Genomic DNA, 4,642 nt, shown 5'->3' with positions numbered 1-4,642 from the left:
GGTGCCGAGGCCCCGAATGTGGACTGAGTGGGGGGAGTCGCCTCTGGTGGGAGACGTCGGGGTCCCCGGAGGAGACCGAGGGCGCCTGCGAGGCTGAAATGACGTGGATCCCGGCCCGGTGCTGGGAATGGGGCTGCGGGAAGCCGCACGAATGCAGACGCGGGGGGAGGAGAGGAGGGTAGGCGGCGGCAGGTGCTAATGCCGCGGGAGTAGCGCGGGGCCCGCCCGCATTAGACGCGGTGACCGCGGGGAAAATCCGGCGGGCGGGGCCGAGGAGGCGGGGCAGGAGGGTTGCAGGCACCGCCTGTTTAGAGCTGCAGGGAAGCCTCGCTGAGGAGGTGACGGGTGAGCCAAACCCCGAAGGAGGGGAGCGCACGCAGGGGCAGGAGCCGCCGGTGCCAAAGCCCTGAGCCAGGGGGTGATGCTGGCGGGGGGAGGGGGGTTCACTTGTCGTCACTGACCCACGCAGGGCCAGGGTCGGTGCTGGGCTTAGGGGAGACAGTTTTGCAGAACAGGCCACCAGCCTGCATGGGGTGGCTGTGTAATTAGATCCTCGTGACTGGTGTTTAGATGTGAGCCAGGCTTGAAATGAATGTCCAGAGTCTCTGGGGTCCGGATAGGGGTCGGGGCGTGCAGAGAAGTAGGGGTGTGTCGAGGATGAACCTGTCAGGGTACCTCTGCCGGCTCAAGCGGCGCCCCGAGATCCCAGGTCCTAGAATGGCCCGGAGGGAGAAGTCAGGGTTCCTGGAACAGAAACGACACCCCTTCCCCTCCATCGGGTCCCCTAAAGCCTGGTGCTCGCAAGGACCCCCCACTCCCTCGGCTCAGGCTCCGCCCCATCACATAGGACGCTCCGCCCCCCTACTTCTAGGTGTGTCCACTTACGCGAGTTGCATCGCCCTATATTCCCACCAGGGGGCGCTCCAAGACCGCTCTCAGGGTGCGCCCACGGTCCCCCACCGGGAGGCGCTCGGGAACGAAGGTGTAAAGTCTGCGCATTCCAAGGTGCCTGAGACTCTGGCCCATCAGCCCGTCGCCTGGAAGCTCCAAAGCGCTGCCTGTCCTTGAACTCCAGGCTGCGGAAAGTGACTTTCCTGCAGGGCAGCGGCCTCTCAAAGGGAGACCGACTGCATCAACATCTGGAAATTCGTTAGGCGCCACTCAGACCTATTGCATCAGAACCTGCATTTTACAAGGTTCTGGGTGATCTGGAGACGCATCGCCCTTTGTTCATGACCATGTGAGTTACCAACAGAAGAGGAAATATATGTATAGATGAACAAAGGTTCTAGTTTGCATGGTGTTCCTGCAAAGAGAGAGCACAGCATAGTGGCCAAGAGTCTAATCTCTGGACGGGACCTGGGTTCAGGTCCTAACCTTCCCTCACTGGCTGTGTGACCTTCCCTGCTTCCCATCACCTCTGTATGTGGCTTCCGCATCTGAAAACGAGGGGCAGGGGCAGGGTGCTGGGAGTAGCCCCTTCCTGGCAGGGCCGCTGTTCGGTTTCCTTGAGATATTGAGCACAAAGGACTGGGACCAGTACCCAGCACTGGGCAGGGTCGAAGTGCCGCGTGCATTTTGCAGTCACGTGCAAATAGTTTTCCAAAAAGTGAAGCCTCTGCCGTAAAGAGGCGGGCTCTCTTCTTTGAGGTTTGGCCATGGACAGCCTCGGCTCGCCCACCCCGCATCTGGGAAAGGCCATAAAAGAGTTGGCCTGCTCCCGCCCTTGAGTGGGTGTGAAGGTCAAGCCTTGCACACCTCCAGCCCCAGCCCCCAGAAAGGCCCAACATGCTCGCTCTGATTTTGTTCAAGCCGCGGGGACTGGCGTGTGCCTGCCCTGGTCTCCCCAGAAAAATCCCAGCACGAGAGTAAACCTTTTGATTCCTTCTTGGTGCTCGGGGTGTCATTAGTCTCGACATCTCAACCGATTCTGGGTGAGCGTGGACCACCCAACCCCAAACGGCCTCTCTATTGACAGTGTGCGCTCATCCAGGAATCCGGTCCTGTTGGTACCAACCAGAGACTCACAAACTCACAGGAAGTCACAGCAGGGGCAGAGTTAACTGGGAAAGCCGTGTTTCTCAAAGTGTGTTCCCCCCGCAGCACCACCGACGGGGTCCCCCTTCCCTAGAGACTACTGACTCAGAGCCCCAGGAAAGGACGCTGGTTTTTAACCTTGGCTACGTGTGCGAATCGCCCCGTTTAACACTTCGGGATGCCCTGGCCCCACCCTCGGAGAGTTTGAAGCTGCGGGTCTGAGGAGGGGCCAGGCATCAATCATTTTAAAGGCTCTCAGTTGACTCAGACGGGCAGCCAGGGGGCGCTCCCATTTCTACTCTAATCCTCCCATTTCACAGGCAAGAAGCTGAGGCCTGATTGGGGAGGGAACTTCCTAAGGTCACAGGGCAGGTTGGTGACTGAGCAGAAGTACAGCCCAGGAGTCCTTTCAAGGCTTCATTGTACATGGAGGGGGCCCTGGCTCTGCAGTAGCAGTAACAACAACAACAACAGACGGCCCTGGGGGGCTGATGTGACTTACTTTAAAGGTTTCCCTTTTCTTTGAATTAAAACCAACCATCGAACTTTATGAAGCAAAATGTTCTACAGTAAAATGTTAACTGAATATATGTGGCAAAATGACGTGTGATTTTTACCCCATATTTACTGAGGTTTTTCTATCGTGATCACGCATTGCTTTTATAGTCTGATAAAAAATTGTCTGTTAGCCCGGCTAGTGTGGGCTCAGGGTTTGAGCATCATCCTAGGAACCGGGAGGTCAAGGTTTGATGCCCAGTCAGGGCACATGCCTGGGTTTTTTTTCAGGCCCAATCCCCAGTAGGGGGCGTGCAGAAGACAGCCAATAGATGGTTCTCTCTCATTATTGATGTTTCTCTCTCTCTCCCTCTCCTTTCCTCTCTGAAATCAATTATATATATATCTTAAAAGTCTGTATAAATAGCACTGTGGAAAAATGAAGACAAGTGGACTCAGTAGAGTGCAGGGGACATGGAGCATTTAATGGAAATGCTAGCTATAGCCAGAAAAAAAAATACACAAGTGATTCATTTTTCCCTTCAACCTCTAAGCTAAAATCCTTCCTGGAATGTGAGGGGGTGGCCCCAGAGGCAGCCTTATTTTTGCATAAACCCTCTTTCAGGCGGAATAAAATCCTTCTAGTATGGGGTCATACGTCTGTTTCTGTACTAGGATGAGCCCTCTGCCCTGATGTCCTACACACCATATCCATGTCCTTACATTTGGGCTGAAATATTGTGATTTTTGTCCTTTCCACATGATGCCTTCCAGGCCCACCAGACAACCCCATCTCCCTCCACACAGAGGGTGGAGAGACCTCCCCTCACTGAGGTGACTGGATGAGGTTTACCATGTGTTTCTCTGCCCTGCTTCCATCTTCACTTAGGCATTTATAACTCTTGTCAAAACCTGAATATAGCCCTAACCGGTTTGGCTCAGTAGATAGAGCGTTGGCCTGCGGACTAAAGGGTCCCAGGTTCGATTCTGGTCAAGGGCATGTACCTTGGTTGCAGGCACATCCCCAATAGCGGGCGTGCAGGAGGCAGCTCATTGATGTTTCTAACTATCTATCCCTCTCCTTTCCTCTCTGTAAAAAAAAAATCAATAAAATATATTTTTTAAAAAAACACCTGAATATACATTTAGAATTGAAAGACTAATTCGCATCTTCTTTTTTTTTTAAATAAAATAGTACATTCTCTTTCTTTGGTTAAGGGCTTCAGACAAAAAACAGGATTAGTCACTAGCCAAGACTATTATTCTGACCACGTGACATTTCCCGGCCACCAGGAGGACGGACGCTCACCTCCCGTGGCTTACATGAGCGAAGCGCCTCCTGACTGTTTTGTGCATTTAGTTCACGAGTCTTTTTCAAATGCCCCTTTCCCTCGGGGGCCAGATTTTCATCTGCAGGATATTCTAGAGCAGGGGTCCTCAAACTTTTTAAACAGGGGGCCAGTTCACTGTCCCTCAGACTGTTGGAGGGCCGGACTATAGTTTAAAAAAAAACTATGAACAAATTCCTATGCGCACTGCACATATCTTATTTTGAAGTAAAAAAACAAAACGGGAACAAATACAATATTTGTATTTGCATGTGGCCCGCGGGGCCGTAGTTTGAGGACTCCTGTTCTAGAGAATAGGTATAACATTTATTTCACTGCTATACCCTGCATGTGACCATTTAAAAACACATTTTTAAAGATCCTAAAAAGGTCACGTGCATACAGAAATGCGCCCCAAACACAAACAGAGAGTGTAACAAATAATCATGCAGCAAAATCCAGGCTGCTCGGGCCCATCAAGAAAAGGTCAGCTGAGAAGCCCCTGATCATGAACTTCTCCCTCTTCCCCGCAAATCGTATTCTGTTCTGTGATCAACACTTCCTTGCTTCTCTATAGATACATACGTTTATTATTCACTACGTGATAGCTTGGTAATAAACCTCTGTATCCCTCAACACTGTAGATTCGACTGTTTTTTTTAACCTTCTATGAATGCAACCTTACTGTCTGGATTATCTGTGCTGTGTGCCTGTTTTTTAGGAAAAATAGGCAAAAAAAAAAAAAAAAAAAAAAGAATGGGGGCCTCTCTCCTTCCTGGCCC

The sequence above is a fragment of the Myotis brandtii genome, unplaced genomic scaffold (assembly GCF_000412655.1).
Source record: "Myotis brandtii unplaced genomic scaffold, ASM41265v1 scaffold114, whole genome shotgun sequence".
Taxonomy (NCBI): domain Eukaryota; kingdom Metazoa; phylum Chordata; class Mammalia; order Chiroptera; family Vespertilionidae; genus Myotis; species Myotis brandtii.
Note: the sequence above shows the minus strand (reverse complement) of the source record.